We start from the raw sequence: 17879 nt of genomic DNA, 5'->3' as shown, positions 1-17879 counted from the left end.
TGACCAGTGTAGTCAAGAACAAGTAAGCTTTGAAAATTTTGAAGTAACGAAATCTAGAGAAAGATGTTCAAATGGAAATCTCATTTCATGAATATTTAAAAACTATATATATATTGGGTAGAAACAACTTGGGAAGAATACATTTCGTTATGATCTCACAATTAAAATGAAAATAAGATTTTGAACATCGAAAGTGGTATAGTGAAACAAATGTTCCGTTAAAATCTTGAACATAAAATGTTCACCGTTTGTTGTTTAAGTTGAGATGTTTTAAGTAAAATGATTTAGGATCATAAACACAAATTTGTGATATACATATATCCTAGTTGGTTTCGACAAGAAATGTCTTGGGCATGTGACACTGTGTGTGATCGTGTTATAAATTTTGGGTGAAAAGATTTGATACGAAGACTCATTGTATCTTTGTGAAAATTTGACTTAGAAGAAATGTCTTTACTCAACATGAAAAGAGAAAGGTAGCTCGTTGACTATGGTGAATACAACCTAATTAGGAAGAAACTTTTGTGTGAAAATTTCATTAAGGATTCGAACACAAATAGTCTATGAGGCTTGTGGACAACATGTTGCAACATTCTTCTAAGGACACCTAACCAGGACAAAAGTTTTGTATCATACATGTTCCTTTTTAATTTGCTCATTTGGCATGCGAAAGAATAACACGTTGTTATAATAAGCTCCCCAAAAAATACGGAAAATATTTTTGTGTTTTCAATTTTTCTAAAATGAAAAGTTAAACATAACAAAAATATTTTTTGATTTTTAATTTTGTAAATGTAAAAAAAAAAAAAAAAAATCTTTTTGGATTTTTGAATTTTATAGACAAAAAGACACAAGCAAGAAAAATGATATTACTAACATTGGTTGTTTGTTAGAGATAATAGATACTCTGCATGCGAACCACTGTTTTCTGATCTCCAAAGAAATATCCCAAAGACAGATGCTCAACAAAGACATGTATTTTCCATCAAAAGACTAACTCCATACACGAGATGGGCACTGAATAGATCTAAGGAAAATTGAATGCAAAGGCATGCGAATGCTAAATGTGAACAGTAACTTCTGAACTACTATAAAAAAGTAACGAAAGTTAGTAAAACACTTGAAAGTTATACCAACTAGTTGAAAGTTATATAAACAATCAAAAGTTAATCCAACAATCAAAAGTAAGTACAATATATTTACACTTTAAATCCAAGACAAATTATGTAGAATGTGGAACATAACAAGCTTCCATCATTCCTAATCCATTTAAAATTCTTAAAAATGATTTTTCATCTAATGGTTTTATAAAAATACCAGCATGCTGATAAGTTGTTTTGACAAAATATACCTCAATATTCACATCTTCAACATGATCTTTGATGAAATGGTAACGAAGAGCAATATGTTTAGTTATCCAGTGTTGAACTGGATTATGACATATGAGAATTGCTCTTTGAGAATCGCAATACAATAGAATTTTCTTCATTTTAATCGCATAGTCACGTAGTTGACTTTGGATCCAGATAACTTGAGATGTACACACTGCAACAGCAATGTATTCAACCTCATCAGTGGAAATTGATACACATGTCTGCTTTTCTGATTGCCAACTCAGAAGTTTCCCGTCTAGAAATTAACATTCTTCTGTTGTGCTCTTTCAATCTAATTAACAACCCCTAGATCCGCATATGAGAAAGCTTGAATAAAGAATCTTGTTTTCAAATAATGCCACAGACCAAGAGTCTTTGTACTACTTAGATAACAAAAGATGTTTTTCATTGTAGTAAGATGAGGTTCTCTTGGATTTGCTTGATACCTGACACAATTATACACATAAAACATTATATCAGGTCGACTTGCAGTTAAATACAAAAACAAACCGATCATGCTTCTATATGTTATGATATCAATAGCTGGCTTATCCAATGAAGGACCTAAGCGAGTTCCGACTGTCATAGGAACTTTAGTTTTCGTGCAATTCATCATTCCAAATATTTCAAGCAGCTTTCGAGTGTAATTTTCTTGTTTTATATAAATTCCTTTCATGCTTTGACGAATATTTAAGCCCAAGAAATGATTTATCTTTCCCACCATGCTCATCTCGAATTGAATCTTCATTAGTTCCTTAAACTTTTTTGACAACAAAGGATCAGTTGAACCAAATATAATGTCATCGACATAAATTTGAACAAGCATTAGATGATCCCCTACTTTCTTTCGAAATAAAGTGGGATCAACTGATCATTGTTTAAATTCTACTATTTTCAAAAAAATTGGTAAGAGTCTAATACCAAGCACGAGGTGCTTGTTTTAACCCATAAACCGCCTTCTCAAGAATATAGCAATGGTTAGGAAACTTATCATTGCCAAAACCAAGTAGTTGTTCAACATAAAAATTTTCTTCAAAAAAACCATTAAGGAATGCACACTTAACATCCATATGGTAGGCGTCGAAATACTTATGAGCTGTATAAGCCATAAAATTCGTATAGCCTTGATTCTTGTGATAGGAGCAAATGTTTCGTTATAATCAATTCACTCTTGTTGACAACAACCTTTTACAACTAATCTAGTTTGTTTCGAACAATATTTCCTTCTTTGTCCATTTTATTTTTAAAAAAAACCCCATTTTAGACAAACTATCGAAACATCATCAGGTTTAGGAATCAACCTCCAAACCTTGTTTCGTTCAAATTCAACCAGTTCAGCCTGCATTGCAATAATCCAATCGGAATGTTCTAATGCATTCTTGACTATTTTTGGTTCAATTTTGTAAATAAAGACATTAAGCATACAAAATTCTTGATGAACATTTAAAACCTTATTTTTGGCTCGAATATGTGCTCGTGTCAAAACACTGGAACTTAGAGCACCAAGAATTTACTCTTTTGGATAATCCATCATCCATTTCTCCATCAGAGGAAATGCATAATCAAATTCCAAATGTGCATCATCGTATGTTTCTTTTGCTTTTAATAATTCATTTGAAATAGAGATATTGTCATTAGTATCAAGGAATTCATTACTTTGATCATAATCATCATCATCATCATCATCATGATTTAATCTACTTGGCTCTCCCTCAACTAATGGATTCGTTTTCTGATGCTCCACCTGAACACCAGCTTGAGTAGCCAATAGCTCCCCCTCAACTTGAGATTGATAAATCGAATTCTGTCTTTCATTATAAGATGAAGAAATCAAGTGCTCCTCGTTCACTTGACAATCAGTCGCATTTTGTATTCTTTTGACATTTACTCTCGAGGTTGATGATGAATTTGCTTCATTGTCTTCTCTAGTGAGTATAGAATCATCTGAGTGATTCTTCAGGAACTTAATCGTCTTCAGTATTGACTTTAGCATCAATTTACCTATCAGGAACACCAAAATTAGAAAGTATAATAATAATAATAATAATAATAATAATAATAATAATAATAAATGTGAAACCAATGTATTATATAGATTTATTAGAATAAGTTAAATATGAAATTCTAAACATTTGAAGTTTGAATTTATTAAAAAAAGTTAGAAAAATATTGAATTCTTAAAATTAAAGTTTTCTTTTTCTTTTAAATTTAAACAAATATTTAGAAGAAAAATCTATTAATAAAATTAAAATGCATTTATTATTATATTTAAATATTATGTAGAATTTAAGAAAAAAAAAACAATAAAATAACATGAGAAAAAGAAAATAGAAATAATAGGAAAAAACCATGTGATATAATTTATTAGAAGCTGATAAATGATAAAATTATTTTAATTTATTAGGGATGATAATTGTAATATAATATTATTAATATAATAATTATATTAATAAATATTAAAATAGTAAAAATATTTTTTTTGAACCAGCAAACGAAAGAAATATATTAAAAGAAGAAACCGCCCCTAACAAGATACTAGGAGAAGAAAAACATTACATGGGACCAAAAGAAAATTATAATAAAGAAACATTGAAGAATTTAAACACGATGACATTCGAGTCGAACCAGTTGAGATCTTCGTGCCCACCTTTGTGCCTAAACCAAAGGAAAGTCGTTGATTTGATTATATCGACAACTTTCATAGTCTGCACTCGTTGGTTGCTAAAAAGTTATCCGTTTCTTGCCTTCCATATAGTAAAAATATTATACTAAAAATCATAAAAAAATACAATAAAATGATAAAAAGTTACAAATAAATTTCTCTTTTTATATAATCTAAAACAGATTATTGTTGTTTTTAAATATCACTTCTTTTGTCACTTTCATTACTAATCAGTTCGCTCATGCAGGTCAATTTTGTCATTCTTCAGCCTACACTCTTTGCGCAATCGCACGCGCTATGACAAAATGCGTCGTCATCGTAGCCCAAAGGCAGATAAGGTTCCACGTCAGGCAGCCAAAGCCGACATGGTTCCGACGCTCCATAATGCGCGTACACACACGGATGTATTAATCTCTTATCTTGTATTTGTTGTTCATTATTTTTTTTTTATAAATAAATGAATAAATGAATTGGCGTGTCGTTTGAAGCGATCTGATTATCCGTGTCATAAATTGATTGAAGAATTTCTTATGAATTACGATCAAAATCGAACAAACAGATTGCAAAAGCATCTGATGTTTGTATCTTCTGCGTTTTGATCGCTGATTGGACCAGAGAAGTTAGCCATCGTTGTTGAAATGATTTGGATGTCGAAATTTTGAGGGAAAAAAAAAAAGGAAAATTTATCAAAACATTTTTTAGATTTTATCCGATTACCTCGATTGTAGCAAAACGCAGAGTTTTGTTTTTGTTTTTAGGGGTATTTATCATTATTTGGTTGTTGTTCTTCGTTTTGGATAACGAATATTATGGTTTTGGATCTAAACGATATGTCGAGAAGGGAGCATCGGCAAGATCAACAATCTAGGGTTTTCTACGAACTATCGGCTTTAATTTTGAACATACTCCGGTATCCTCCGACGCCGATCCAATACTCTGATTCTGATGAAGTATCTACGTCTTCCCGAAGGCAGCCTCAACGGCATCCGTTAACGCAACTAACTCCGGCGGGGTTCGCATCGTTGCTATTGGGGATATCGTTGTCCTTGATGCTGTGTGGATCGATAACGTTCTTCATAGGGTTCTTATTGATGCCTTGGGTGCTTGGATTGGTTTTGGTGTTTTATGTTGTTGGGATTATTTCGACTCTAGCAATGCTCGGTCGCGCCATTTTTTTCCATACTTTTTCTCCTAAAAAAGGCGTTCCTGGTATGACATACAAATACAATTATTGCCTTTTCCATTAAACTTCAGAATCTCCAATTTTCTTTTTTATGTGCTAAGATCAGTATATTGAACTACAATCCTTACGTAACTATATGCTCATCGAGTCATCAGAGTTGTTGAAATTTGAAATGATCTATCTCTGTATGTATATATGGTTCATGTGGAACATCTTCTAGAATTGAATGAGTGAAATAGTTTGATGATTCGGTTCCATCATGCAAGACTGATTAGCTTTTATATTATCGGTTTTATTCTCGTGTCATTAAGATCTTGAAAGTTGAAACGAATTGTAGTATCTATAAGCTGTAAATATGTTGGGAAACAAGTTCATTCCATGGAAAGTTGGGAACTTTGGTGTAAAAGCTTATATCTACCTATTGGTTGTGACTATTTTTGTACTCCTATTGGTTTTCTTTTTGTTGTTATTTGTTCATCTGATTTCCGTTTATGGGGGGGGGGGGGGGAATACTACTTTGTTATGCATATTGCCTTTTATTTTATGTTTTTGAATAAAATCCATGGAATTGGAATTGTTAGATTGATTTTTTTTTTTTTTTTTTTTACCTTTGCAGCGTGGAAACTGTTGTGAACAAAAGGCTATATAGACCATCGAGTTACATCAACAGCCGATCGCTGCTTTCTTGATGCAGCACGCGGGAAGGGGTTATTAGTTATAAAGATAGAGATATATTACTGGAAACTGTGCATAAATGGATACACGGACTTCTACTCTGTTTTAAAATTTTCAACTAGAATTTAGTACAACACAAACACATGGACACATGGAATGGAGGATTTCTGTTTCTTGAACATAATGTTATTAGAGGTGACCTGGAAAAACAGTCTTTTTTCTGGGTTATGTTGGGTTTGGGTGCCTATGATTTATGAAAATGTGTAATTTGTTACCTCATTCTTTTTAATATTTGTTTTGCTTGCACGATATAATTAACAAAATATCAATTTTTCAGTCTTTCTACAAAATAATACTCCAACTTAGCAATGGTTCAATACTTCAATTGCAATTTGCCAAAATGATTTTTTTAAAGAGAAAAAGACAAATTAGTTAATTTTCATTAAACTGTTCTAAAATTTTAGGCTGGTAGGTGTGGACAGCGTTCATACCGGCGTTATTGAGAAAAAAAAAAAAAAGCTTCAATCGAAGGTAGTGATGCTAACAGGAAGCAACGCGCAGACGTATAACACCCAATAACGGTGAATTTGGGGGGGGGGGGGGGGGGGGGGGGTTTCGTTATAACCCGCCGGTGGGTGTTACCTATACCCAACAGTCTAACAAAAAATTAAGCAAATATATGTTTTCTTTTTAAATATAACAATAACGTTGTTAAATTTGATATAATAATTTTTATACTAAAATATTGATATAATATATTGATTATTTTGAATTATATGATAATATATACATCTATTATAACTTCATAATCTCAATCGTTTAAATGACTTCTACCATCGGGTTACACATGAATAAAATTAAATATAATATATGGTTTAATGTTGTTTATAATTGTTGTTATTGTTAATTAATTTTTTTTAAATTTATGTGCTTAATGTTTTAATTTCTATCATTATAATTATTTAAAACATCAAACATTATATTTTTAATTTTAAAGGTAACAATATAATCATTTATATAGAGTTATTTTTAGCTATTGTTATTGTATGTTATTTTAAGGTACATATTTGGAAACTTTTAACGATTATAAAAATACATTTATGAAATATTTTAGTTAAATTGAGATTACAATTAGATTTTTTTTTTTCATTATCACTACAATTTATCACTTTTAACTATTTACAAAATATTCTTTGGTTTTTTTAGTGGAACTGAAATTTATATTTAAGTTGACATTGTAATGCGCAGAAACAACTATATAGTTGAAGTCTTTACAAATATGTGTTTTTTTTAATATAACAATAACGTTGTTATTAAATTTGATATAATAATTTATATACTAAATTGATATAATATATTGATTATTTTGAATTATATGATAATATACACATCAATTATAACTTTATAATCTCAATCGTTGGAATGACTTCTACCCGCGAGTTATACATGAATAAAATTAAATAAAATCTATGGTTTAATATTATTTATAGTTGTTGTTATTATTAACTAATTTTTTAAAATTTATTTGTTTAATGTTTTAATTTCTATCATTATAATTATGTAAAACATCAAATATTAGTTTTTGATTTTAAAGATAACAATATAATCATTTATATAGAGTTATTTTTAAATATTGTTATTGTGAGTTATTTTAAACTACTTATTCGAAAACTTTTAACGATTATAAAAATATCATTAGGAAATATTTTAGTTAAATTGATATTACAATTTAGTTTTTTGTATTTATCACTATAATTTATCACTTTTAACTGTTTATAAAAAAAAAAAAATTAAGTGGATCTGAAATTTATATTTAAGTTGTCATTGTAATATTATATTTATATTCATAATTTAAGTATTTTGTCAAAATTGTTTAAAAGTTGTAATTTTAAACTGATAATGGTTTACATTTAACATCATATTAAATGTAATAAATTAAGTATAATATGTTAAAAGTTAAAGACATAACTTTATAAGCAGAAGTAAAGATATTATTTTAAAATTGAAATTTAGTTTATTTATGATTACAGTTTAGGTTTGGTGTTTATTTAACCTTATTAACCAACTTATAATCATTATTAGAAAGACATTACAATTTCTCACTTTTAACTATTTACAAAATATTCTTTGGGTTGTTTAAGTTAATCTAAAGTTTATATTTAAGTTAACTCTGTAATGTTATATTTAAATTAATAATTTAAGTATTTTATACAAATTGTTCCAAAATTGTATATTTAAAATGATAATGGTGTACATCCAACAATATATTAAAACTAATAAATTAAGTATAATATGTTATAAGTTAAAATACATAACTTTATTAGTAGAAGTAAGATATTATTTTAATATTTAAATTTAGTTTATATATGATTACATTTTAGGTTTGATATTTATTTAACCTAATTAACCAAATTATAATTATTATCAGAAAGAAATTGAAAAGTCACGGGAGTTTCAAATGAATATGGTGAAAGGAAAAATAGATGGGAGTTTCAAATGAATATGGTGCAAGGAAAAATGCTTCCTTTATAAGTATATAATGCTTCCTTCCATAATTTTCTCCCTTTCCTTCCTTCATCCGATCATTTCCTTCTTATTCTATCATCATCTTCCTCCTTCTCTACCCTAATGACTGGAGAAAATTCTCACCCTCCAACCCCATTCACAGCAAAAGCATACACTGTGACAAACATAAAAACTTACGTACCCTTAATCCTTGATCTGGCCACACACAACTATGATCCATAAGAGTGATTTATTCACAGCCCATTGTATTGCATTCGAGGTTCTTGATCATATTGATGACACCTATGATGCACCAAAATTTGCTCCCGAAGACTCGAAATGGAAACAAATCGATCAGCTTGTCAAGATTTGGTTATTCGGCTCCATGTCACAATCCCTAATCACTTATGTCTACTCTATCAATGCAACTACTCATCGTATCTGGTTGAATATTGAAGCTCGTTTTCGCCAAAACAACAAATCCACAGCTATGCAACTCGAAAGTGAGTTACGCTCCATCACCATGGGAGATATGTCTGTTTACGCCTATTTTGACAAGATCAAAAAAAATTCAGACTTACTTAAGGGTATTAGCCAAAAGGTTAAGGAGAAACACATTGTCTTTCATGTGATTAATGGTTTGTCAAATAAATATGAATCCACTGCTACCTTTATACGACACTCTAAGCCTCTCCCTTCCCTTGATGATGCTCGATCCATGCTCCTTGTTGAATAACAGAGGCTCCAAACCACTCAGATTCCCAAACCATCTCATGAGAATCATTCATCATCCCCATAGCTTTTAAATGTCAACAATAACAACAATTCATCACAAAGGAGTGGGAACAATTCCTATCGCCGAAACAATAGCAGGGCATATCATCACAATAACAAAGGGAATCACCATCCCGCACCACCTTTGTTGCCGCTCTTGGACAGCCGACCACCACCATTGAAATTGCTGGCAGCAATCAGCGTTTTGGCTGGTTCTTCGTTCCTCCACCTACTTCTCATCTAATTGGGCAAAGGCCTGCGACGTCATATCCTCACCCACCTGCGTGGGATTATCAGCAACATCCCAATACTTCTTGGACCAGGCCCACTTCACATGTTTCTTCTGGGCTCCTTAGATTACGACCCCAACAGGTCTAATTCCCACAACATAACAATCCACAAGCACTACCAGCCAGTGTTCTCCAGCCTCCATGGACCTGGTTCAGTAGTCCAGACCAGCCCACTTCTCTCCCAAGTTTGTTCACCACTATGACTTAGGGATGCAACGGGGCGGGTTTGGAACGGGTTTTGGTAATCTCGTCCCCATCCCTAAATATGAAAACCGATCCCATCACCGACCCGATTCCCAACGGGTACCCGTTTACCAAACACTATTGGGTATGCGGGTATCCCAACGGGGTAACGGGGATCCCCGTTCAACATTCAAATTAAAAATAATTTTGATGTAATGAGAATACAAAACCATTAGACTTAGTGATGCAAGCATAAATTCATATCCAAAATAATTTTGATAATTCACAAAACCATTAAGAGCAGACGTATTTGTTCTGATACATAAGGGGTTAATAATGGCAAGAAAACAATAAAGACACTAGCATTCATAAATCATAATATCACTATTACTCTATGTACTATGAATAAAAAAATATCAAAACACTAGCACTACAAATAAACAGAAAGCTATCTCAAGTAATTATCTTTAAATCTTTCACAACAAAGAAGATAACTCAAGGTATACTTAAATCTATTTGTAATAATGCACATAACCCTCGTTCTATTTTTGTTGGTAATGGTTCTGCAATACCTGTTACGACCTCAGGACACACCATATTTCCTTTTTCAAATCCTTATCATCATTTATTCTTAAAAAATGTCCTCATAACGCCCAATATAATTAAAAACCTCATGAACTCTGCAGCAAAGTTGTGATATGTCTAAACTCTTTAGACAATCTACAGACTCTTCTTAACAGTCTTCCTTCATACCTACTTCCAGCGTATGACCGAATGTGTGTTGGATAAGGTGTCTAAGTCCATAACTTATTTGGTATATACTTGACCCGACCCGGCATGGTCCATTTGGGTTGCATCTCATCCAAACTATTTATGGATAATTTTATGAGAGTTATACACATATGTTTATTAATATATTATAAGTTATAATATATTAATATGAGATTATGTTATTTAATTAGTTTTAGTCTTAAATTAATTATGAATTAATTTAGAGATTAAAAGGAAGACTAATTAGATTATGGGCTATTGGTTTTATATAGTGTGGGCTAATGCTCTTTTGTTAATGGGATAGGCTTATATGGAAGTCCATGGATGATCCATGGAGCTTTTAACCCATGGATCCTTGGAAAGGAAAGGTCATGGGTTATTAGGGTTTCACCCTAACCATGCACACTATATAAGCATGCTTATGGAGCATAAAATGGTGCCTAAGTATAGCCCTAGTGTAACTAGTGAACTAGTGTGTGTAAGCTTGTGTGTGGCCGAAAATTATACAAGTGTGTATACTCTCTCAAAGTTTTCCAAGAGTTTGTGGTGTTTTGTGATTCCATTTGAGGCATTCACACTATTGGTGCTTGGCCCTCAAACTCCTTAGAACCAAACTCATCAAAAGGTATGTAATCTCTTCTAACTCTTTTATGTTGAAATGTTCCCCATGCCATGTTAGATAGGTTATAAACCTTGGAAAAATTATTATTTTGCATGTATTTAGACAAACATAGATCCAAGGTTTATTAGGGTTGCATGCACACTTAGGAAGTGTTAGATTGCTCAAAACTCAACAGTGGTATCAGAGCCCAGGCTTGCTTGTTTGAATACTTTATGCAAATTGCTAAAAATTGAAGATTTTATGCTGTCTGCACAGCTGACTCGCCGAGTCCATGAAGGGACTCGACGAGTCCAAGACAAAACTCATCCAACTCGGCGAGTTGGTTCATGCACTCGACGAGTTGGAACCCCAGACATCATATCTTCGAGTTTTGGTGCTGGAATTAGTCTAGAATCATTACCTTAAACTATTTTGGACTCATAAAACCTGTTTTTGATGTGGTAATGATGATGGTGGACCAATTTCAAAGTTATAATCAAAATTTCAATTTTATATGTGTTCATATGATTCTTGAAATTGTTTATGTGGATATTCATGTTCATATGAGTTTTGTTAGATCATAGGAATTATTTGCAAATTGTTTGTTAGTTAATTCTTGATCTTAATATGTTTTAATGGAATTCTTAATTTGTCCTCAAGTTATGGAATTCCAAGAGGTTTTCTTTTAAATGTTTTTTTAAGAAGTTGTAGGTTACACTTTTGAAGAGTTTTTCTAATAAATGCTTTTATGGACTTCATAACTTGTCCTCAAATTATGGATTTCCAAGAGACTCTTCATTAAAAGTATTAAACACTTAATTAAAACTCATAAGTTATGAATATCCAAAAGTTTATGAATTGTTCAAACTTGCCCTCAAGTTTTGGAATTTGGAAAAGTTTCACACACTTTAATAAACTTTAATTCCAACACTTAGAATTTTAAAAGTTAAAATTCAACCCTTATACTATTTATAACATTAATGGTTAATTATATATATATGTATAAGAACAAGTCGTTTTACCGTTAGTAGGCCTCATTCACGAAGCCGATCTATAAGGTGGGTATAAGGTTGTTGCCTATAAAATGGCGACTTAATGGGTGTCCACTCTCACCCACCGCTTGCTTGATCGGTGGAGGGTCGTTAGCCGAACGGGTAGGACAATGACTTTAAATTCTCATTAAAAGTATAATGATTATTATAAAGTAACTAAATATTTTTTTTATTTAATTCCCAATCTTAGTTACTTTAGGAAAAATGTGAATTTGGTGCTAGCCCATGGAATTCACACTTTGTACCTTACCAAGTCGTTGGTGGAGCGTGTGTGGTTAACCGACACACTAACTTGGACTAGTAAGGATCATGAAGGGTGACTTAATGTTTGTCATAGATCAATGGAGCGTGTGTGGTTAACCGGCACATTGATTAGGTGATAATATTAAGGATACCAAGTGAATTGGTATGGTTATTCACACCTTGTTTTGTGATCCTCGGCATCCCAATCACAAAATTTGAGAGGGCACACTCGAGATTGAAACATGCCATTGAAAAGTTCAATGAATCTCAAAAGATCTAGGAATTTCAAATCCAATTAAAACCTAATAAATTATTTCGTTTTTCATGGTGGAAATTGGTGAATCGTCATTCGCCTACCTTCAAATATTTTATAGCTTGGATTACGGCATCCCTCTTCCAAATTATAAAATATTGTGTTGGGTCCTAGCCTTAATATTTCATATTGGGTGTCATATTAAGGATTTTGAATCAATTAACTTGATTTTCTCCCATTATAGATGTCTGGTTCAGACAACTATGATCTTCCCAAATCTCTTGAAGATGGTGTCCCTCAACATCATGCTTCACTTCCTCCACCTCCTCCAATTATTCTCCCTCACCCACAAGTTCTTGAAAAGTTTAAAGTCACTCAATCCCTATTGGCAAGCATAGTCTATGTGTGCTCACATCTTGGAGATAAAGTTACATATTGACAAGCCGGGAGAGTTGGGTGTCAAATTCTCGTGAAAGTTGGATGTTCAATCACTTTCTTAGTAACATAGTGAGTCTCTTTGGGACTACTATGAGACAGACTATGACATGACCCTTAATGATGTTATCTATTTGCTTGGTGTTATGGAATCAGAAATGATTTGGAACACCAGTAAAGCAAATTTGATTAAAAGAACAACTTCCCAAGTCTTAAAGGGACATTGACAATGGTAGCATTAGATATCTAGAAAAAGATTTCTCTTCCCAATGGAAAGGGATCGGCTATAGTCAACTCGGTTGACCAAATGGTAAAGAGAAAGGCTAAGTCTGAGATAGTTCCATGTGCCATTACCAAAGGGTCCATGTGTTTTGTTGCCAAAGGAAGGGGCATTGGTTGTGAAGCTGCCATATTCAATCAAGTCAAGAGGTTTGACTCTACTTCGGGTAAAGTCCACTAACTAACTCTATTAAGTTTCTATTTGGATATTCTTATTACATAATGTGAATGGGTCACATGTTGATGTTTTTAAGAATCAAAAGAAAAGATAGGAAGCTTAAAGAAGTATGTGCTGATTCTGATTGCGAAGATGGGTTTCGATCACATGGTTTGGTAATCAGAATTTTGAGCTGTTGCTTAAGAGTTATAATATATTGCTTATGAATAGATAACAACAAGGTTTTCATGTGGATTGTAAGGATAAGTTTTTCCGCAAAATTTTAAAATAAAAAAAGGGGTTTTAATTTTATTTATTTTAAAAAAATATCCTTACAATGGCATCTGTGGAAAATTGTTGCTTATATGTTTCCAGTAATAGCAATATTGGAAAGTGGATTTGATTCTTTCATTTGTGGTAGTGTCTGAATTTACCAAATGAAGAAAGTTTTTCATCACCCAAGTTTCAATTGGATAGAAACTTGGAATCATACAAGTTGTATTGTATGATGAATGAGAATTTTCATCTTTGAAAATTAAGACTAATTCTTTGATCACATGTATACGTGAGTCAATTGAAGGACTAAGGAATTAGGTACACTGGGTGTGCGCTGGTAAAGGTCCACCACAAAGATTGATTTGTCATGATTTACTAAAGACTAGTAAATATGATTATACTTATGAGGTTAAGTATAATTCTGTAACATTGGAAAGGTTACAATGTATGACAAAACAAAGGAGAAGAATCAAATTAGGCAGAATGATAAAAGTTTCTCAAATCTGAAAGGATGGGAGAGTACTTTAGTATCATATTTCATGATCATCTTAATGATTATGAAACCATATCACTAATTCATACTCTAAGGACGTCTTAGTGCATTGTTATGGCTAAGAAGAGAGGTCATGAATTGTTGGATTGGTTAAAATCAAGAAGATGAGTCATACTTTGTTCCAAAACAATTCTTAGAGTCATACTTCAAGATTGTAACATTGAGTGACATAAAGTAAGGTTTAAAACACTTATAAAATGTAGTGTAAAATGTTTCTACCCTTGTACATTTGAGATTGGTAAGTTGTGATGTCTTGGATGAGACAAAGACCAACTAAGACCAATTGTGTGAAGTGTTAGTCTTGATAAGAATCCGCACTATCCTTTGAATATTTGTTTTGTCAAGGAATGGTTCTTGACTGGGGAAACTTATATGTCAAGGGGACAGTGGGAGCCTTAAAGATCCTGAAAGAGTTTCAAGATTTAATCAAGAGTAAAACCTGTAATTTATCACTAGCACACGACTTAAGGTTTGCAACCTATCGTGTTGACATAATTCTTATTTCTGTACCTACTTCAAATAAGTTGAATTTGCATGTGAGTTATCAGAGTTCAACTTGGAAGCATTGGTGGGCCTTGTGCTACCAAGGTGACAAGAAACTAAGATTGAACAAGTTTAATCCATGTAAGGCTAAATTTGTCACTAACCTTATCTTGTGATTATGGTTTTGACAAATTCACATGGATAGGAACTCATACACTATAAAATCTAAGTGTCATAAGGTTTCTCTCCGATTCATGAAAATGATGGTGAGGAAACGCTTTCACTAAGTAGATTTTACGTAGATATCAATTGTGTTATTTGCATTTTCAAAAGTCGTTAGTGGAGCGCGTGTGGTTAACCAGCACACTAACGTGGACTTGTGAGAAATGGAAAAGGTCTAAGGAATTGAGACTATGATTACGGCATCCCTTTTCATAGTTCTTGAAATTGTTTAGACACACATGTGAGCTAACTACAAAAGGGTGTATGAATCTAAATTTCAGAAATCCAGCAGATTTCTGGAAATATGTCAGAGCTAGTGGGAGCATAAGTGTTATGCTGATAATCATCATGTTAGTGGGAGCATGATTATTATGTTTAGTGTTGCAAGTTAACAATGTTAATTATAGAAAACAAAGTTTCAATTTGTGAAGTTGCAGGAGTTGAAAAGTTGTTTTGCTATAATTAAGGGAGAGGAAATTATACTTCATTTCAATTCTAGAAGCTTAGATTGAGATTTTAATCATCTTTAGTCAAGGACATATATATGAATTTTATGTCTGAATGGTTCGACTTAAGGAAATTCTATATATATTGGGTTCTCAAAATTCAATTATGACTACGACATCCCTCTTCATAGTTAAATTTTGAAAACATGGCAAATAAAAAATATTGTAGCAAAAGACTTGTCTAGTATCATGTCTTTATGTCAAACATCATGAATCGTGTCCCATATGCTTCGGATATAGGATCGATTGCATGTGCTATAATATTCATCTTTTCTAAATTTTCCAAATGCTCAGGGCATTTAGAAGGAAAGAGTCTAGAACTGGATATGACTAAAGTGATTAAGCAATTGTCGAGGACAATCTGAGGTTGGCCAAAGATTGGTTGCTCATGGATATTTGGAAGTATAGTGTTAATTTTGGCAGGACCATATTGACATTTTCTGAAAAGATATAACTCTTGTTCAGAAGTGATAGTCAAAATGGGACTATGGAAATGTCTCCATAGGAGGAAGTTATTCAATCTATGTAAGATTAGAAAACCTTAATGCAAGAAGGATGTTCAAAGCAATATACTTTGAATATGCGACTTCCGTTCCATAAAGGTTGACCTTCTTTGGAATACTCTGCGATGATTGGTGACAAGGTTTTGGTGACTTTGTGCATAATCATTACAAGCAGAACATTGCATAAAAGTTTAAAATCTAACAGTTTTTTTTGGTAAATGATAGGAATCGGGGATTCTCACATTTACAATAAGGATTTGGGATTGTGAAATGAGTATCAATGGAATCATGTTCAATTGATCTACATCACAATGTAAGGATCATAGACAAACATAGTGTGCATACTTGGGGTATGGCATAACTATTGTTTAGAAAACAAAGTGTACATGCTAGGAGCATGGGACGACTGTTGTTTTTATTCAAGTCTTAAGTTGATTATTTGAAACATTGAATAATGTGTAATCAATATGGTGATAAATAAAATGTGGTTTTATTTATATTCAAAAGGGTTCTGAGACCATATTGGATTCGATTATTATTGTGTTTCACTTTGCATGTTTTGACTTCCAAAATAGCTAGGTTATTCTTTTCGAATGACTAAGTTATTTAAACACTCCACAGTTATTCATATGTTGGAAGTAGGTATGAATCAAGACTGTCATGAATCAGGTTTGTAGATGGCTAAATGGGTTTAGTCATAGCAATGGTTGCTACAACATTCATGAGTGCTCATAAGTTATGAGTATTGGAATAAACCCACGCTCACTTGTATCACTTCATGGAATTTATCTCGAGTGATCGTGAGACGGTAATATCATATAAATCTTCAAACCTAGAGATATGAGTTGTTACCTATGAGTTGGTTGTGCATTGATTGCACATAAACGCATCAGTAACATGATGTTATAAAACGTGCCTTTGTGTACAATTCAACAAGTAGTAGAACAAGCATATGAGTCGAAGTTTATCTGTTCCTTCTAGAAATAGAAGCGATATCTGGGCCCCTCGATGATTTTGTTGTGACCTATGTACCGGCCGGTCAGAACTAAATTGATGTGTTCGATTAAGTTCTTTGTCAAACAAATCGAAAATCGGGAAACAAACTGCTGGACAATAAGTACGACGTTGTTCCATGTATTTGTCCGGCTGATATCATGAGGACAGAGGATTATATGATCACTTATCTAAAATGGCGCTTCATAGTTCAACAGAGTCTTTATAGTTCAACGGAGTTTTCGAGAGCTACGATTGTTGGTTGGTTCCTGAAGTAACATACGCAAATATAGTTATTAGACTTATCAAAGTGGGAGTCTGTTGGATAAGGTGTCTAAGTCCATAATTTATTTGGTATATACTTGACCCGACCCGGCATGGTCCATTTGGGTTGCATCTCATCCAAACTATTTATGGATAATTTTATGAGAGTTATACACATATGTTTATTAATATATTATAAGTTATAATATATTAATATGAGATTATGTTATTTAATTAGTTTTATTCTTAAATTAATTATGAATTAATTTAGAGATTAAAAGGAAGACTAATTAGATTATGGGCTATTGGTTTTATATAGTGTGGGCTAATGCTCTTTTGTTAATGGGCTAGGCTTATATGGAAGTCCATGGATGATCCATGGATCTTTTAACCCATGGATCCTTGGAAAGGAAAGGTCATGGGTTATTAGGGTTTCACCCTAACCATGCACACTATATAAGCATGCTTATGGAGCATAAAATGGTGCCTAAGTATAGCCCTAGTGTAACTAGTGAACTAGTGTGTGTAAGCTTGTGTGTGGCCGAAAATTATACAAGTGTGTATACTCCCTCAAAGTTTTCCAAGAGTTTGTGGTGTTTTGTGATTCCATTTGAGGCATTCACACTATTGGTGCTTGGCCCTC

The 17879-nt window shown here is 32.5% G+C and overlaps 1 long non-coding RNA gene across 1 annotated transcript; it reads left to right on the top strand.

The window, feature by feature from the left end:
• Positions 1–4269: 4269 nt before the first annotated feature.
• On the top strand, positions 4270–6167 carry LOC145041040 (uncharacterized). Its single transcript, XR_013679928.1, has 2 exons — positions 4270–5244; positions 5835–6167. It is a non-coding gene; the product is annotated as an uncharacterized LOC145041040 (long non-coding RNA).
• Positions 6168–17879: the final 11712 nt, after the last annotated feature.

This window comes from Lactuca saligna, chromosome 4 (genome assembly GCF_052625555.1).
Source record: "Lactuca saligna cultivar CGN05327 chromosome 4, ASM5262555v1, whole genome shotgun sequence".
NCBI classification, from domain to species: Eukaryota; Viridiplantae; Streptophyta; class Magnoliopsida; order Asterales; family Asteraceae; genus Lactuca; species Lactuca saligna.
The sequence above is the reverse complement of the archived record's forward strand: the minus strand, read 5'-3'. Positions and strand labels throughout refer to the sequence as shown.